The sequence below is a fragment of the Felis catus genome, chromosome B2 (assembly GCF_018350175.1).
Source record: "Felis catus isolate Fca126 chromosome B2, F.catus_Fca126_mat1.0, whole genome shotgun sequence".
Lineage (NCBI taxonomy): Eukaryota > Metazoa > Chordata > Mammalia > Carnivora > Felidae > Felis > Felis catus.
In genome coordinates this window covers 95,969,188-95,988,722 of record NC_058372.1, presented here as the reverse complement: position 1 = coordinate 95,988,722, position 19,535 = coordinate 95,969,188, and the positions used below count along the sequence as shown (strand labels likewise).

General features: G+C 43.7%; 1 long non-coding RNA gene across 2 annotated transcripts in view; it reads left to right on the top strand.

Annotated features, from left to right (window-relative positions):
- Positions 1 to 19,535, top strand: part of LOC123385498 — an 89,588-nt gene that overhangs the window by 46,929 nt on the left and 23,124 nt on the right. Inside the window, exon 2 of one of the 2 annotated variants that reach the window (XR_006598139.1) lies at positions 13,679 to 13,774. The exons of the other annotated variant lie outside the window; for it this stretch is intronic. This is a non-coding gene — a long non-coding RNA (uncharacterized LOC123385498). The remainder of the gene's footprint in view (positions 1 to 13,678; positions 13,775 to 19,535) is intronic. 2 annotated transcript variants of the gene reach the window in all.

Genomic DNA, 19,535 nt, shown 5'->3' with positions numbered 1-19,535 from the left:
AAGAAGGCTATGTAGTTTCACTCACCATTCTCCTCCATGCCATGCCACCCCAAGGACATCAGGTAACTTCAGTTTCATCTAGGAGGGAAGTAGCTGGAACCAGCCGTCTTGCCTCAAGTCTCTCTGGGTTTCAGCCAGGGCGTTAGGAATGAAACGTCGTAACATTTTAAGTACCCCTTCTAATCGTATCTGTTAGGGGCTGGATAAGAAGTAACGGCTTTCAGCTGGCCTGCCGGTGGGGCGTTCAGGCGGGTTTGTGGTTAACCAAGGCCACACATCCAGTGAGCAACAAGATGGGGTGTAATTGTAGTGGTGTCTGGTGGGGGGCCCGCACCTCTGTGGCGTCAGGTATCAGCCAGGCCTGCTTACTCTCCAGTGAGGGGAGAGGGCCAGTCAGGTCTCACCGGCTGGCTGCAGGGTTCAGCTCCAATGCCTGTGAAAACAGACACCAAAATAATCAAAGCGCTGCATTCCTGTGTCTAAACGGCAGCTAATCCCCTCTGCTCTGAAGGAGCAGAAACCACAGGTGACAGTCCAGCCCTGGGTGGAATCAGCTGTTTGGTTCATTTGTCCCCCAGTCTTGTAGTTCTCAAAGTTGAAAGGAACCTGAAAGATGCCTCAGTCTGTCTCCCGGGTGAGGAAACGGAGGCTGGAGCGTGTTCAGGGGTTGCTTCTGTTGACCACTTGTGAGCGACCCTGACCCCAGTTCTGCTGTCTGCTAGGCTATAGGGCTTTCTTTCCATCATGTCGTGAGTTGTCGTTCTCAAATGGGTTAGATAAGCCTTCTTTACTCGAGTTTCAATTAATATAAGCTGGAAATGGGCCTATTTTATTAAACCTGGAAAAGAAATGAATGGCAAGAGTCTTTTTTAAAGTAAACAGTAGAACATTTAGAACCCCAGAAGATGATGTCACTATTTACCAGAGCTAGAGACAAATCGTTCTCAACTTGTTCAGTGCACACGGTCTGGCTCCCAATCAGTTCTATCCAAGCTTGTCCTGAAGCACAGACCCTCCCCACCTCCCTGCTCCCCGAAAACTACTGGAACAGGTGGGCAGCTCCTTTGTGCTTTAGAATTGCCTCTTTGTTTCCCTTGGAAGTGTAGTCGGTTGGCGTTGGGTGGGGAAATCCAGGAGAAGAGATCTGCTGGGGAATTTTTAACAAGGTTTGAGTGTTTTACAAGCATCCTTGCAGGCTTCACTACAAGATGCCCTATGACTGCCTGCCCCCTTGTAGATGCTTCTAGGAGCCCGAGATTGCAAAATCAAACTTTGTAGGTAAGCAGTTGAGGGCTGCTGCATATCAACGAGCCACTACCTTTCTTGGTAACCTCTTTTTTCTTTTTTTTTTTTTTTTTTTAACCTTTGGAGAGCATCTGTTAAAGCCAAGCAAATCATTTTTTTCTAAATTTTGCTCTCACTTGGTACCACTTCTGGTCAATTGCTTTTCATATATTAATGGACTCATTTAATATTCATGAAAACCCTTCAAGGTGGGTTTTCTCATCCCCAATTTTCAGATGAGGAAACTGAAGCCCTGAGCAGTAAGTGGCTTTCTCGAAGTTACATAATTAGTGGTATCACCGAGTCTGTCTTCATTCCACTGTATGTCTTTAGCAAAGCACAGTATCCCATGATTAAAAATTAAAACAAAATTCTTGACCTTAATATGCAACCCTGCTTAGTTAAGCAGGTGACCAGAGAAGGTTGCTGACTGTCAGGAGAATTCACACTGTGTGATTTTAGAGTCCTGTGCCTGTATATTGCGTGTGTGTGTATGATGGACTGAATGTTTGTGTCTCCGCCCCCCCCCCCCCCAGATCCCTATGTTGAAATCTGAAATCCTAACCCCCAATGCGATGGTATTAGGAGGTGGCCCTTTGGGAGCCCTCATGAATGGGATCAGTGCCCTCATAAGGATAGATGTGAGAGAGCTTTCTTCTTTCCCTTTCTCTGCCATGTGAGGACACAGGGACAAGGTGGCTGTAAACCAGGAGGAGGGTTCTTATCAGAATTCGACCATGCTTGTACCTTGATCTTGAACTTCCAGACTCCGGAACTGTGAGAAATAAATATTTCTATTGTTTAAGCCACCATAAGCCACCTGGTCTATGGTAATATGTCACAGCCTCTCCAAGCAGACTAAAACTACGAATACTTACACATAGCATCATCATCATTTTCCCTCTGGGATGGAGTCCGTGGTGGCCTGAGGATGAGGTCTGTGACTGTGGCTGCAAGCTTTGTCAGTGTATTCACTGGGCAGAGATGTGGGCCCTTGCTTTGGGGGGGCAGGTGGTAGGAACATCTTGTTTACTCCCAGAGTTCTGCACATCTTGCTCTGGCTTAACCAGTTCACAGAGGGATATGAACTCGAAGTAAGGGAGGCCTTTCCAGATGAAATTATCCAATTATATTTCTTAATTTTAACAGTGTGAGTAATAGAGACAATGTTGGATAATTTGCAGGCAGGTCAGAGAAAACAATATGCTCCCTCACGTAAAGGCTACACCCTAACTCCAGCACGGGAAAACACCATACAGTCCATCCCTCATAAACCCCAGGTGCGATGCCAGCTCCTAGGGCCACACCGACGTGGCACAGATGAAAAAAGCTACCGGAAATGCCACTTCGGGCTGTTAAGCTCCTGCTGTTCTCTCTCTCCACACTTTTTTTGGCTGCTGGTAATTTGCCCGAGGTTCCAACCCCTGCTTCATGACCAGCCCTCTCTCCTCAGCCAGCTCCGATGCTCCCACCAAGCTGAGCAGATGAGCCCAACCGTGCTCATTCTTCAAGGGGCTCCGTTCCAGCCAGCCTCCTCCTGGGCCCCCAGAGTGCACGTATGAGAACAGCATTTTACTTACAATTTTGCTTTAAAAAGATTATAAAACGACTTCACCAATACTGGAACACTGGTTGTGGCCCTAAGAGCTGGCATCGTGCTCAGGGTTTATGAGGGGTTGGCTGTATGCTGTTTTCCCATGCTGGAGTTAAGGTGCAGCCTCTACCCGTGGGACAATATTGTTTTATCTGACCCGCCTGCAATTGATCTAACGTCAAATCTCTATTACTCACACTGTTGAAATTAAGAAATGTAATTGGATACACATCAGGATTTATAATTTATTATTTTACTGTTATTTGCTGCATTGATTAAATCTGGCTTTCTGTTGCCTTAGTTTCTAAAGCTGTTTAATACCTTATATTTACTATTTTTTTTTATTAAAATTTTTTTTTCAACGTTTTTTATTTATTTTTGGGACAGAGAGAGACAGAGCACGAACGGGGGAGGGGCAGAGAGAGAGGGAGACACAGAATCGGAAGCAGGCTCCAGGCTCTGAGCCATCAGCCCAGAGCCTGACGCGGGCTCGAACTCACGGACCGCGAGATCGTGACCTGGCTGAAGTCGGGCGCTTAACCGACTGCGCCACCCAGGCGCCCCTATATTTACTATTTTATATCTTATATTTACTCTCTTACGGTAAAGAAATATATCAACCAAAAAAGACGGTTGAAAGATATGTTTTTATCGGTGTGTGGTCCTGGATTCATTTCTGTCTCCGAATTGGGTTCCCTACCCCTGGTCTCAGTATAAATTAAGTTCTCTTATCTCTATCTGGCAGGGAGGGTCCTCAATGGAATAAGGATTATCAGGTGGGAATGTCTGCAGCTTTCCTCTCTTTCCCAGATGGCTGAAAAAAAAAATGCTATATCTGTCCAATTTCCTCTTTCCTTTCCCCTCCTAAAAAGGAGGTGTTTTTATTGCTTTTTTAATCACTGGGAGAGGGTTTGTATCAATGTACATAATCAGGAGACAGAAAAGAGGAAGTAAAGAGAGGAAAGACAGTGTGGGGCTGGCTTGGAGAGAGATGCTTGAGAACAGCAGATATGAGTAAAATGGGCAGTGAAGGAAGGAGAATTCATGAATGTTGGTTTGCCTTCTCTTCGTGGTTTCCAAATAAAGACTTTGAGTCTTTGAAACTCCTTTCTTTGTGCTGAGCTGTACTGTTTTCATCACGACACCACTATTAGACCGAACCATGTGGATCCTGGCTTTATTCAGGTCATATGTGAAAAATATTCCCATGTCCTCTCCACTTTTAGGGCTTTCCATTACTTTGCTCCAAGCAATTCAGAGGCATGAGGTTATGATCACAAGCGTCATGATTTTGGCTCTCTTAGGTGGATCACAGTCTTTGGGATGGGTCTACAATAAGTCTGGACAGAATTCATCTCTAATGAATCTGATAAGCCTAAGAGGAATTACTTCATTACCATGAATAAGAAGCTTCCTAACCGGATTTGATTTCAATAGTGAGGACATGGGGAACTTACTCCAGATGTATTGGCTAGAATGATATCTGTTAGATAAGCTTCAAAATATTTCAGATTTGTTCCATCTTTTTGTCTGGAGAATCCTCTGAGGACCACACCTGTCTTGTAGAAATGTAGTCAAGATAATCTTTTAGAGGGAATGGTGATTTTGCTGGTGTTCTTTCAAAAAAAATTTTTTTTCTTTAATTAGAGAAATCTCCACTGCTATAAGCTGTCAGAAAGATGTGGTGCTGTCTTTATTTATAATAGAAATGTGTTCAGCAATTTTTTCCCCTGTATGTTTTACTAGAGAAATTGTTTATATTATTTATCAAGTTCAAAAATGCATTTTTAGGCAACATTCTCCAACTCAGCCTGTCCAGGGTGCTCACAGAGTCTAAGAGATACCTTGTGGTCCTCAGGACTGCCAAGAGGTGCCGAGTTGAGACTTCTTTCTCATTCTTTTTTTTTTTTTTTAATGTTTATTTTCTTCACAAAATTTTTTTAATGTTTATTTATTTTTGAGAGACAGAGACAGCATAAGCAGGGGAGGGGCAGAGAGAGAGGGAGACACAGAATCTGAAGCAGCCTCTGGGCTGTCAGCACAGAGCCCCATGTGGGGCTTGAACCCGTAAACCGCGAGATCATAGCCTTAGCAGAAGTCAGAGACCTAACCAACGGAGCCACCCAGGTGCCTCAATGTTTATTTAATTTTGAGAGAGGGAGAGCATGATGGGGAGAGGTACAGAAAGAGAGGGGGACAGAGGCTCCAAAGAGGACTCCATGCGGACGCAGAGAGTCCAATGAGGGGCTCGAACTCATGAACCATGAGATCATGACCTGAGCCGAAATCAGATGTTCAACTGACTGAGCCACCCAGGCACCCCTTCTTTCTCACTCTTGTGGAAATGGTGTGCTCTCAATTTGGGGACAACTAAATGACTAACATCTGGGATTTTGCCCTTGCTCACTGTTCAGGGGTTTGCCACTCTGGCAAGAAGTTTGTGAAAGACAAGTTCTAAGTGATTAACAGACTGGAAGCTTATGTTTGGTGACTAAAGTTTCCCTAGTTCATTTTAGAATAGAAAATAGAAATTTGGAAGTATTTCTTTTTTTTTTTTCCTGTGCATTATTTTAATCATTTAACTCATTTTTTTTTATTTAAAAAAATTTTTTTTAAGTTTATTTATTTTTGAGACAGAGAGAGACAGAGCATGAACAGGGGAGGGGCAGAGAGGGAGGGAGACACAGAATCGGAAGCAGGCTCCAGGCTCTGAGCCATCAGCCCAGAGCCCGACGCAGGGCTCGAACTCACAGACCGCGAGATGGTGACCTGAGCCGAAGTCGGACGCTCAACCAACTGAGCCACCCAGGCGCCCCTTAACTGATTTTTATCTATGCAAGGCCTCATTCTCCAGTTCTCTGGCTTTCTCCATTGTCCGAAGCATTTTCCCCTCTCGACCTTCCCAGCCTGGGCCTTGAAGTATACCTGGGGTTATGCTAAGTGTTTACCAGTCCTACTAATGTCACCTGATTACCTTTGGTTGGGTGGCAGGCTGCACTGCAGACACTGTCAGGAAGTAAAAATATGGCTACTATTTGACTTCCTCCTTCCAAATCTGATGCAAAGTTTCTTTGCTTACTTTGCGTTTCTGTATAGGGCTTATCTCCCCCTCTGGTCTGCTGTCTCCTGACTGTGGTGTTGGGATGTCAACTTTCTCCTCCTCACTGGGAAGCACCGTCCAGGAAGTCAAAGGTTGAAGCTGACTCTGGTAGGAGCTGGGGCTGCAAACTCCTGCCAAAATGGTGGGACGTGCCAGAACCGGAGGACCAAGTCAAGCCAGAGTCCCTAGGAAGACTGAGGTCCAAATACCAGGCTGCACATGGATGAACATGATATTTAGGAGGTCCCAGGCAGGGACCTGAGTCAGGGCCTCAGAACCCGGAGTTTGGAGTTTGGGGGATGAAATTAAAGTGAAAGGAGACTGCCGTCAAGGCTAGGGTGAGAGGAAGAAAAACGCCAGAGCAGCTGTGTTTTATCATAGCTGCTGTATATTTGAATCCATTTGGGGCATAGTATATGGGGAGACATATCTGAGAAGTAAACAATGTGGAATTTCTCAAATCAATAATTAAACATTAAAAAAATTTTATTTCATGGGGGGAGGGGCAGAGAGAATCCCAAGGGGGCTCCGCACTGTCAGCATGGAATCCAACATGGCGCTTGATCCCATGACTCTAGGATCATGACCTGAGCCAAAACCAAGAGTCAGATGCTCAACCAACTCCGGCCAGACCTCCTTTATTGGCTTCACAGAGTCCTGGGCCAGGTGCAAGTGTAGCTCCGTGGCAGAGAGTGCCAGTTTTTCCTGCAGGTCACCGTACGATCTAGGTTGGAGTTGATGAGAGAGATGCAGGTTCCAGTTTGTCTGCAGTGTCCATTTGTCCTTGTTTCTACCCACTCCCAGCTGCTTTCGTAGCTGCCCCACAGCATCTGGCTGACCCACAGCAACTTCAGGTTCAACCCCAGACACAGGGCCAACTGATGCCCCCAGCTCATGCAAGTGCAAAGGGAGGACTTCTGTACACTTTATTCTCTATCACCCACAGAGGTTCTGCATCTTTGATTGGACCCTGATGGATACAGAATGATGTATCGATTGCCTCTCAGAGATGCTGTAACGGACTGTACTTGGAATTTGTTGATTGAACAGAAGATCAAATTTTAACTGTATATTGATTGGAGTGGTGGAAAATGAGCAAGAAATAAAAATGCCCTGTGGAGATGCATGGAAATATATATCTCTAGTCTGAAAAGCAAATCCTAAGTAACACAGGGGCCCTTCTACTCTGACACTCAAATATCCTGCATATTCTTCAAAGAGGAAGCAATTATGAGTGCTTAATTATTCATTTGGGGCTTCTGGGTGGCTCTGTTCGTTGAGCATCTGACTCTTGGTTTTGGCTCAGGTCATGATCCTAAAGTCATGGGATCAAGCGCCATGTTGGGTTCCATGCTGACAGTGTGGAGCCCCCTTGGGATTCTCTCTGCCCCTCCTCCCTCAGTGAAATAATTTTTTTTAATGCTTAATTATTGATTTATTTGAGAAATTCCACGTTGTTTCATGGGGAAATATCATGTTCATCTATGTGCAGCCTGATCTGGCTGGCTGTGGTCTGGGTGTCTCTTCACCCTAACAAGTCAAGCCAGCAGTCAGCAACAATGTTTTCTGGAGGCCACAGCACCTGCTGCAATGCAGACACCTTCAGGAAGTAAATGTATGGCTGCTCTTTCACTTCTTCCTTCCAAATATGATGCAAAACATTTCTTGTGGCCAGTGCTAACCCAGAACGATACAAGGAAGGGAATTCTTAGAAACATAGTTCCAGGTTAGCTCAGGTCACAAGGTAAAAGCCACTGCGGTCTATTCCTTGTCAACTCAACATTCACACACCCTTCTTTTGCTCATGTCTGATATCCAAATAAAGACAATAGAACATTGTGCTTTTGCCTAATGTGATACAATTATTTTTATACTACCTAAGACGTACTACCCTGGCCTACAAAAAGTTCTAGAGTTCTTGCATTGCTTCTCGGCCTTTTGGCTGAGATCAAGTGTAGAGTTCTTGTTTCTGCGTTGGGTGGTATTAGTTTCTCCCTTACCTAAGTCACACTCCCCCTTTGCTAGTCTGTAACTTAAATGCTGAGATCTAAAAATTAATTACCATGAACACATCTCATGTTAGATGTGAGGAGAATGAGAGGGTAATTAACCTCTTTAAACAATCAAACATATTGACCAAAGCTAGACTCAGCAAAAGCTTTCTTTTGAATGAGATTATGGATGTACTAAACTGCTGCCTTAGTCCCTGAACTTAAGCTGGCAATTTTAGTTTCTTTTAATGCTGTCAAATTTATCCTGAGAGGAGTGGGGCTCCCAGCCAAGCCTGAACTGTGATTCTGCAATTTGGCCTGGTGGTATCTGATTAATTTGTGTGCAGGAAACCCCCTAGGCATCTATTTACTTAGAGAAACTGAAAACTCTGAGGAAGAAGCTTTGAACAGAGCTCCCACCCACACCCCCGCTGAGTTGGGGGACAGAGGTTGAGAGAAAAAGAGGAAGGGCAGCGTCTGCCTTGCCCAGCTCCAGGGCTTAGATCTGACCTCCAAAGATAGGGTAGGGAACTATAGTCAGAATTGGTAGGGGATGTATGTTTCTGGCAGATACAATCTTACTTGGAATTCAGGTGGAAAGTGTGGCAGAGAGCGAGAGAGTAGGCAGTCTCTCTATTTCTTAGAGAGCATCACAGTCCCATTTGGCATATCTAAAGTGTGTAGGCTTGGGGGTTTCCGGAGGCTGCATCCTGGGCAATAGCGCATAAGCCTTGGGGACAGATAGAGCAGAAGGGGAAGAACCAGACCTTCCTCAGGCCTGTAGGAAGTGAGTCTCAAGCAGGCTGGAGTGGGAAAACATGTCTGAGATTTCTCTGTGAGATACCTTCTGGGGACTCAAAAGGAAGTGGGGACAGGGGTTAGGGAGGGGACAATGAGGAAGATGGGGTAGCACAAGGATCTTTGTGGTGATGAAACAGTTCTGTATCTTGATTGTGGTGGTGCTTACATGAATCTACATAGGTGATAAAATTGCATAGGAACACACACACACACACACACACACACACACACACACACACACACTGAATAGAGGCAAAACGGGAAATTTGTGGCTTGTACCAATGTCAATGTCCTGGTTTTGTACAAGATGTTACCAGTGAGAGAGACTAAGGGAACACATTACCTTTCTAATCTATTTTTGCAACTTCCTATGAATCTGTAGTTATTTCAAAATAAAAAGCACATTAAAAAAATGAAACTGGGGGAAATCAGTGAATCTGAATCTTTAGGTCTGGGCCTGGGCATTTCTGATTTTTTTCCCTTTTCTTCTTCCTCCTCCTCCTCCTCCTCCTCCTCCTCCTCCTCCTCCTCCTCCTCTTCTTCTTCTTCTTCTTCTTCTTCTTCTTCTTCTTCTTCTTCTTGCCATTCACCAGATGATCATAATTGACCCAGGATTGAGAATGATCACTTTATCTGAAACTGTGAGGGTCAGATATATGAATTTTAGTAAGGATATGTGATACATTATACTACATATTATATTCTCTAGATGGTCTTGAGGCAGCACCCTATAATAAAACATGAATATTTTTTCAGCAAAATTTATAAATATTCACACCAAGTAGGATAAACAACAATAAAAACTGGTGGGAGACTTTGAAGAGAGGGTCCGGTTCTTTCCTTTGTGCTGGGGGAGGAGTCGAGAAGCCACACTGCTGTAATTTGGGCAAAATTGTTCATTGATCTCATTTACTCCACAGGTAGCTAGGAGATCTGAGGAAATATGGGAACTCGTCAGAGAAGCATATACAGATTTATAGAGAGAGAGATGTCTGTCCACTTTAAAATTGGAAACAATTAGAAACAATCTAAATATACAACTATATGGCCTTTTGCTTCCTTACACTGGAGAAAGCAAAATGGGTCACTAGGAGTTCTACTGGAGCCATCCAAAAAAAAAAAAAAAAAAAAAAAAATTCAGCAAAGGCATTGGCTCAAATCAGCAGTCTGACCTGGAACTACAGTGTCAATATGTGCTGCCAGTGTTCCCGTGATTAAGTCGGACTAAGTGAACTTCCTTGAATGGGTCATCCAAGATATCTACCTTCCCCCAGAAACAATGCCAGCTCTTTGTACATAAAATAAAAATACTTCAATCGTGAGTGTTTATATATCTACAGATACATATGAAAATGGTTATGTAAATTATGTTACAGATCTACAATGGAATATTATACAAGTATAGACTTTGCATTTTAAAGCTATAATGAAATAGAACATTCTCTCTTATGTAATATTTAGTGAAAGTGAGTTTATTTTGATAAGCAGTTTTTTAAAAGACAAGCTACATCAAAGTGTTAACAGTGAATATCTCTAGATGGTGGGAGTACAGGTAATTTTTATTTTCTCTTTTATATTTTTTATTTTAAGATGTTCTACAATGAACAGGCTGACTTCTATCACTAGAAATAAAACAAGTATTATTAATTTTAAAATATGACAAATAATGGTAGTTTGTCAAAATATGCTAAATTATAGTTGATTATTTTCTTAAGTTATGTCTTGAGACTATCAAAATACTTAAGACTTAATTAATATGTTATAAAAGTTTTGGGGAACACTACTTAACAATGTAAATCTATACTGAAATGTAATAGAGTAAATAACCTACCAGGATTTACTTGTCCTTCCAAATATACATACTTATTCTTGTGATAATTTTAATATTTATGTGTTGCACAGTGCAACTTAATTTGAAATTTTTCTTCAGTTTCCAGATTTTAAGAAAAACAATCTGCGTCCATTTTAAGTGAGGCAAAACCATATTAGTAAAACAATTTTTCTTGCAAACTAATTATATGCTAACTACTTTACCTTTTTTCTTTCTTTTTTCACTTAATCCTCACATCTGCCCTATGAAATAGGTGTTATCATTACCCATTTTACAAATAAGGAAACTGAATCCCCATTAAGTTAAGGTCACGCAATTAGGCTGCCTGACTTCAGAGTCAGGACTTCTAACACCATAGTTCTCAAGGAAAGAGGTTTAGATTGTGCTGGAATGGGGAATAAGATAGAATATGAAATTCCACATGAATGGGAGCTTTTGACCAAGATCTGTGCAGGAGTGGATGGAGTTAGAAGGCAGGTGGAATTTCTCTATGTGGGAAGAGCTGTCGGAGCAGAGGGGGCCAGTCACAGCCTGTGTCAAGGCCCTGGCTTTTACTTCCAGACCTCTTAAATGACTTGGAGAAAGTGAGTTATTTACTCCACTGGGAGAATTGCATGAGACAAAACAGAGGCTTTCCACATCCTTTAGCTTTCTAAGAATCATATTTTTCTTTAATATTCTCATTAAATGACTGAAACCTCCATCCCAGATTACATAGTGAATTAATCTTCCTGCCAGTGTGTTAAAAGATTCCTAGGGCATTTACATTTGCATAGCCTCCCTATGTCTCCAGTTCTTGCTCAGGTCAAATTCTTTTTTTTTTTTTTTTTAATAATATAATTTGTTGTCAAATTGGTTTCCATACAACACCCAGTGCTCATCCCAACAAGTGCCCTCTTCAATGCCCATCACCCACTTTCTCCTCTCTCGGGCCAAATTCTTGAGTGATCCAGTATTGTCCTGCTGGTCATGGTCACTGCCCTCTCTCCACCCTGCTTCCTTCCATACCCGACATTAATCCCTTCTCTTGTTCTCCAAGCAACACCTACATCTGTTAATTAATGTCATGGTAGGTGGTGTCAGCACATCTGGCTGACTTTCACTGAAGATTTGGAGGTAGAAGGAGGGAAGTATGGTTCTGTCTAACCCAGCACGAGAACATGCCAGTAAGTCAACTTCAGACAAGTTCTTTCAAGTTTCTAACAGGTTGTCATAAGTATCAAGTCCTCCTCTTTCTTTCCTGGGAAGGCTCTTTTCTCTTCAACAACTGTTTTCATTTCTGGAGTTCTATGGCCAGTTCATCAGATCTCCACTCTTTTATTATGCCAAACAAGTCCTGCTTTTTTTGTCCAACTCCTGGGGTCCATCCTGCCTAATTACAAGAGGGAAGATATGTCCAGCCATTCTTCTCTATACTTTGGCCTGTTTGATCATGGGTGAATTATGGAGCCATTCTGAACCTCAGTCTACTTGTCTGCATGTTGGGGTAGTAACTACACTTCACCCCCCAGGACTATTGTGATAATTCAGTGAACATATTCACTTAGTATAGGGCTCAGAGATCAATGCCTGCTCATTAGTATTATTCCTTGACTTCTTAACTTCTGGGAACATTCAGACTTGTTTTCTCTCCTGTTATGTGTTGAGTCCTTGCTGGGCACCCCCTCTTGGCCAGAGGGAGGTGAAGACTGTTCCTTGGAACTTTTACCTCTGCTATGACTAGTCCTCTCTTACTGTGGATGTCAGGCAAGAATCTCAGTGCTCTGAAACCAACCAGACCTGCCCTTGCCCAGGATGAACAGGGAGAATGTGGAAGCCACAGCTATTGTGGACTGTTGGCCAAGTGTTTGAGTTGGATGATGAACCCACAGATGGTCACATGGCCCTGGAAACTTGGAGAAAGGACTGATGAGAGCAGCTCAAATGTACAACTCTGTGGTTTCTTTGGGAAGAGGCTGGGAGTGGGTGGGAGGGAAGGGGATGGCAATGAGATTAGGGAAAAGAAATCTGATGGTATTGAAAGTTAACGTAACTACTGAAGAGTGTTATGGGTGGGATTTGGTGATCATGAATAAACACAGAGATATTGGTCAGGTCCATTATATGAGCAAGAGTGGACAGAGGAAGAGGAGGAGTTCAGCAGCGTGGCTGAGAGGACATGAGGCACATGTACCAGAGTCAGGTAGATAGCTAGGAAGCCTGCAAGACATTCCTCAGAGTTCTTTCAGACTCGATGGTGGTATGGACCCTTGAAGTGCGGCACACTCTTGGTGTCCCACTCACCCCCACCCCTCACAGTGAGGTGCGTGCCCTCTCCTAAGGCCCTTCCTCATAGCTGCCTCCTCCAGAAATGGGTAGGGGCAGGCCCAGCCAGTTCCTATCCTTCTGCTCCATTGGAGACTGTACTTCTGGGACACTGGTGTACCCACAGAGTGCCTGGCACAGAGGGCCCACCTGCGCTGGAGTGGGAGGAAAGGGCTGTCAGGGGCCCCTTCTGTAGTCCAGGAGAACATATGGAGCTGACTTTATCTCTAGCTGATGGTATCTTGTTCCCTGGAGGAGTAGGGTACCAGGTGTGGGGACCCTGTGAGAGAATGTCCCCTCCCTCAAAAAGTTCCTCAGGCTGGGCTACCTTGTGAAGTTGGCCACCTGGGAGTAGGCAACTAAGAGAAGCCAAGGACAAGACCCTTCCTCCGTTCTTAGCTGCCCCACAGGCCTACACCTGGAGGTCAGGTGTGGGGCAGCTCCTACTGAAGAGGCAGGATGTGGGCATCAGTGGAAATATCAGCCACTGCCAGAGAGAAGCAGCTTTGGCACTGGATGGGGTTATCCCTGGGGTAGGCAAGGCAGGCACAGCCTCTGAGCCATCTCTGAGCCCATCCTCGATGCTTCAGGGTGTGAGGGGGTACTTGGCTTTCAGGAATTATGTTAGTGGATGCTCAGCAAGAGACTATATGCATTTTGTTGTTGTTGTTGCCAGATTTATGGGGATCACACTGTCTGCCTTTAATAGCCTTTAGGTTAAAGGAAACTAGGGGAACACATGATTCAAAATAAAAGTTGGTTCATCTTTCCAGGTCAAAGAGTTATAAGTGTCAAAACTCTCGGGCAAGATCTATCAGTGACGCCATGACCACATGCCTCTATTGAAATTTCTCTTTGCAAGTAAAGAGGTATGTATTGTTTTTTCCAGCAGTGGAAATACAAATGATCTACTCTGGAAACCTTGGCTGTTTTACAGATAACTAATTTGTTTGCTGATAAATGATTACCCAGGAGCTAGGGTGGAGACCCAGAAATCCAACTGCAAAAATTATTAAGTTCCCTCTGCGCAGGCCATTGTGCTAAGTGGTTAGGGTACTGCAAAGAATGGGGAGGGTACAGACTTTCTCCATTAGAATTTATAGGTTAGTAAAAGAAAGAAGACAGGAAAAACAACACGAACACATATAACTGTAACAGATAGGACCTATGCCACTCACAGTAGCCATGGTATGATTAGGATAGGGTCAGAGACTCAGAGGATGACTTCTTGAAGGAGGTGTTCAAGCCATGGTTTGGAGATGAGAATTCAGGGTCTGGCAGAGAGAAAGGAGGAGAGCAGGTGGATATTGCAACTGCTCTCATAGTATTTTTAATGTTGCTCTTATTTTTTTTTTGAGGGGGGGGAAGAATACGAGAGTGGGGGAGATGGGGGCAGAGGGCTAGACAGAGAGAATTTCAAGCAGGCTCCATGCTCAGTGCAGAGCCTGACATGGAGCTTGATCCCACAACCCTGGGATCATGACCTGAGCCAAAATCAAGAATCAGACAGTCAACCGACTGAGCCACCAGGTGCCCTATATTGCTCCTGTTCTTGTTGGTTGATTCAGGGCAGCCGTAGTGCAAGAGGGTTAAGGACATTTGATTTAAGAAATGAAACAGGGTGTTCCAAAATTAGATCAGAAGTTTTGTTCAACTAGAGTTCAGAACTGGGTTTTGGAAATGTTGGGGAAATTGTTAGTTTTATTCCCAGGACCTGATGCTTCAGTGGTTGGATATTCTACATGACTATTTGCTTTCTCTGCTCATGCAAATAATAGATTTCCCAGACAAATAGTTCAGTGATCCTGGCACCTCACTTCTCAGATGGAGAGGACCTTGTACTGCCATTGTGGGCAACGAGGAGCCATTGGAGGATAGGAGACCAAGAAGTTGGATAATTATATCTGTATTTTAGAAAGATAATCCTGTCAAAGGCAATATGGAAACATTTAAAACTCTGCTACTATTATGGTTGGGTCTGAATTTTGAAGTACTATATAGTCTTTTTCTTCCTAATACTCTTTCCTAACCCTCTCACCCACCTCTCCTCTCCTTGCTGCTTTGAGCAAAGTTTGTCTGTGCTCCCTGCCTCAGTGAAGGATACTCAACCCAGAAGAAGTATAAAGTCCCATTTTGCTGGCTTTTGAGTTTCTCAAGTCTAAACCCTGGGAGTGAAGGACCCCAATATATACCACAGATTTGGGAGTACATGATGTTCCATTTAAAGGTCCCTGTCCCCAGACCCTGGGGACTCTGGTGGAGGAGTTGGCTTAGAGGGAAAGTAAAACTGTATAGTCATTAAGAGATTCTTACAAGTGGGATTGTGTGTCCCAGGTGCATGGGAATGATGGAATCCATTAATTAGTTTGAGAATGGAGAGATGGGTACCTGTTTCTTCTAGGGTCGAGCCTCAGGAAGGTGGCAAGCCCCTAAAGAAATGGATTTGGGGTATGCCTGGGCAGGCAGGGCTGTAGATACAGCCTCACAAAGTTCCCCAAACCACAGCATAGACTGAGAGCAACAGAATAACTCTCATGATGCTAAGAGGGGAAGAAAAGAGTGGCTGGCCTTTAATGGACTTAGTGGGTGTAGTGAGGGTGCACTCAGCTGCCCTGGGCATGGACAATGAGTGACCAGTGCAAGATGAGACTATTGTGTCTCAACAGACGCCAATGTGGACAGATGACTGAAGCCCTCATATTATGCTGAGTGAATATCAGACAGAGAAAGACAAATGCCACATGAGCTCATTTACAGGTGGATTAAAAAAAAAACAACAAAACACCATGGGGCACCTGGGTGGCTCAGTAGGTTTAGCGTCTGACTTCAGCTCAGGTCATGATCTCAGTTCATGGGTTCGAGCCCCACATTGGGCTCTGTGCTGACAGCTCAGAGCCTGGAGCCTGCTTCAGATTCTGTGTCTCCCTCTGTCTCTGCCCTTCCCATGCTCATGTTCTGTCTCTCTCTCTCTGTCTCTCAATAATAAATAAAAGTAAAAAAAAAAAAACCCAAAACACCATAAGGGCTAAGTTCATAGATACAGAGAATAGATTGGTGGTTGCCAGAGGTTGGGGTGCGGGGGTGGCTGAAATGGGTGAAGGTGGTATAAACTTCCAGTTATAAAATAAATAAGTCATAGGGATGTAGTATACAGTTTGACAACTATAGTTAATAATACTGTATTGCATTATTTGTAAGTTGCTAAAAGAGTAGATTTAAAAGTTCTCATCATACACACAAAAAATTCTGTAACTATGTGGAGATTTTGGGATGTAACTATGTGTTGATTGATGGTGATAATTTTACAATACGTACAAATATTGAATCATTACATTGCACACCTGAAACTAATGTAATGTATGTCAATTATACCTAAAGAAAAAAAAAAGAAGAAAGAAAGAAAGAAAGAAAGAAAGAAAGAAAGAAAGAAACAAACAAACAAAAGAAAATACAAGAGGCCCTTAAATACATGCACACACACACCCCTTAGTACACTGAAACAAAGATATAACCTTGAACTGATTGAGATAAGGTTTGGACTCCTCTGGTGAAGGGCTAAAATAGAAATTAAGTGTGTCATAAACGAGTAAAGAAGAATTTATGTATCTGTACACTAAGATTTGTGCCTGCTATTGTCTATTGCTAAATGATAAAGATTTTCTTCCAGTTAATTTTCCTGGGGTTCTAATCGGCTTTCTAGAAGATTTTGGATAGAACCCAGGGATTTTTAATGTCATAGCTTTTAGTTCTGATCCTGCCTTTTGGGCTTAATGTCACATTCCTATGAATTCTCAGGAATGTTGAAAAACAATTATTAGGGTATCCCAAGTTTATGTGAAGCACAAGCAAAGAGTTGGAAGATAAGCCTGTGGTGGATCATGGCCAGGCCTGCCCGTGGAAAGCCCCTAAATGTATACAAATAGAAATTTCTTAGCTCCCGTAATAAAAGAGCAGACAAAGGGAAGTTACTTAACTTGTAGCATTGGCAAAGAAAAAAGAGAGACTGCATAAATACTGGGCAGTAATTATTTTAGAATCCCAAATCTGACTATAGGCCTAGGGGATATGCTTGCCAAGCTATTGCGTGGTACAGTGATACGAATTATCTCTGGGGACTGGCGTGGCCCTTCCAGAGGGGAGAAGATAAAAGCTAGGGAGCCCCTTGGTTTTGGGCTCCTGGGCTTGGGCTAATTCCTCACCCCAGGGGCTGATGCCTACAGCACCATCCTAGGTATATACAGTTAAGGAACATATGGGAATCTTGGGAGGCTGTATTTGTGGTCATTTATTTGTAAATACTGTAGCATGAGTAATGTAGTATGTGTGTGAGTTAATCCTAATCTGCCCTAACTCTTTGGAGTGGTTTAATTTGTGTATAAAACAAGTAAACCCCTTCTAGTCTCTGTCAACAATTTAGATTGCTGTATTTGCATAAAAAGTATTAGAAGTAATTTTTGATTTAGTAGAACTTGCAGATTCTTGGTAGGTGTTTGGTTAGGAGTAATATGATAGGACCAATTGTCTTGTATGAATAAAGGATAAAAACCAGCAAGCTTGATAATTATGCCTCAGTGTAGGGCTGAGGGTTGGAGTTCACTGGTGTGATGTCTCAAAGGATAAGACCACTCCCCCGTCTCTCCCCACTATCTAACCATAGGAACCCAGTCTCTGTGTGTGCTTCAAAAAGCCTGACTCCAACTTTTGAGGCTGGGGCAAGAGTGCAAATGGAGGCCCACACAGGATGTGTCTAAGTATTTAAAAGCTATAAATTGAGCTAAAAATCTATAATATAGAATATGTTCCATCCTCTTGCCTTGAAAATATAGATATCTTCAGACAGACCCAGAATGCCAAGTGTGAATACATTCTTGGACCCCTCAGAGTTCTGCCTACTCCCTGAAGTTCCCTTTCTCTGCCCACCCCCAGCTCTGTCTCACACATTAAAGACACGCCAGCTTACATGCCCAATTCTCTATGAAGAGCTGTCCCCTTAAGCCTAGTGGTGAGCACAGCCATGGGATATTCTATCCTCAATACTCAGACCCCAAGAAGAGGCCTGTGTATGACCTAGAGATGGGTTTGGGACCCTTGGTGGGGAATTCTGGGAGTCTGGGTATCAAAGAGTGGTCTGGAAAGTGAGGTATGGGCTTTGGGTGGGCTTGTTTCCTGGACCCTGTGACTCATCACTCTGCGGGAGAAAGGGTGCCCAAGGAAGGCCAGATAGGTACCCCTGAAGGACAGGGTTGGACAGCGGCTCCTCTTGCCTTGGTGTTTCTGATTTTTTTTTTAATGTTTTTAAGTTTATTTACTTTGAGAGAGAAAGGCAGAGAGAGAATCCCAAGCAGGCTCCATGTTGTCAGCCCAGAGCCTAACGTGGGGCTCAAACCACGAACCATGAGATCATGACCTGAGCCAAAATCAAGAGTTGGACCCTCAACCACCAAGAGTTGGACCCTCAACCACCCAGGCGCCCCTCTGCTGATTTTTGTTAGGGGTTGGGGGGAAGGTTGCAAGAAGAAGGGAGAGAAATCTCTTCTGAACCACAGTGAGTTTTTTTTAAAGATTAATTTTGTCTACTATCTAACAAATCTCCTTGCATTTGATGAAATTTGGTGTGAGCTGAGACTTGCTTTTATGGCAACAGCTCCACTTGGCAGCAAGCTTGTGGGGGTGGGAGCACATAGCCTTTACTTGTGTACAACATGGCTGGTTACTGCTATTTTCTATGGTCAGTTCATAACTTCTGGATGCAGAACCAACCATGGCCCAAGAGTTCTGTTTGCAATTGCTCATGCCCATGCTGGACTTAGCATGTGCTGAATGACTAGTTGTGTCCGCTAAGAGCTTCCATTCCTTCCCTCAAACTTCAAAATGGCATTCTTTAGGAAGTGGTATAAGTTTATGGATCTAAGACCTGTCTCTCCCCGTCCACCATGGACTTTGGGCAAGGACCCCTTCCCACTGGTATCTGAACCTCATGGAGCAACATGGATGGTAGCCTCATTCAGCCCCAGCTAGGGGGCTGACAAACAAGGATAGGAGAACATGAGCTCTGATAATTCAAGGGTCTTCAGAAAACCACAGCAAGCCAGGAAATCCACCATGTTCTCTGGGGAAGCAACAGGGGGAAGGGATCCAAATCTCTTTTTCTTTCTAGGTCTCAGTTTCCCTACCTATAAGATGATGAATGTGAATTAAGTGATCTAAAGTTCCTTCTAGTGCCAGAATTCTTAGGTTACCTGGCTCTTCTTGATTAAGGTGACTTCTAAGCAAAAGTAACATTTCCCTCTTCTCCTTCAGCACAAATGGAATTCATTCTGAAGGCATGATGGGCAGCTATGTCCTGGAGGGCCGGGGGCAGGGAGCCACAACCATTTGCCTTGAGTCAACAGGACAGGAGACCTTCTGCCCACCTCTTCGTGACAGGCCTGGACTGCCCTGCTCAGCCAGGCAGTCCTCCTGCAGGCTTCAGTGAACAATTTCCTTCTCCCTCACATTAGTTTAATTGAGCTTTCCTTTTTGTGTCTGCACGTCAGTTGGTACTCAGTGAATCATGTGGTTTATAGATGTATAGATAGAATTTGATTCTAGAACTCCTTTCCTCCAGGCTCAATAGCTCCGGTGAACTGT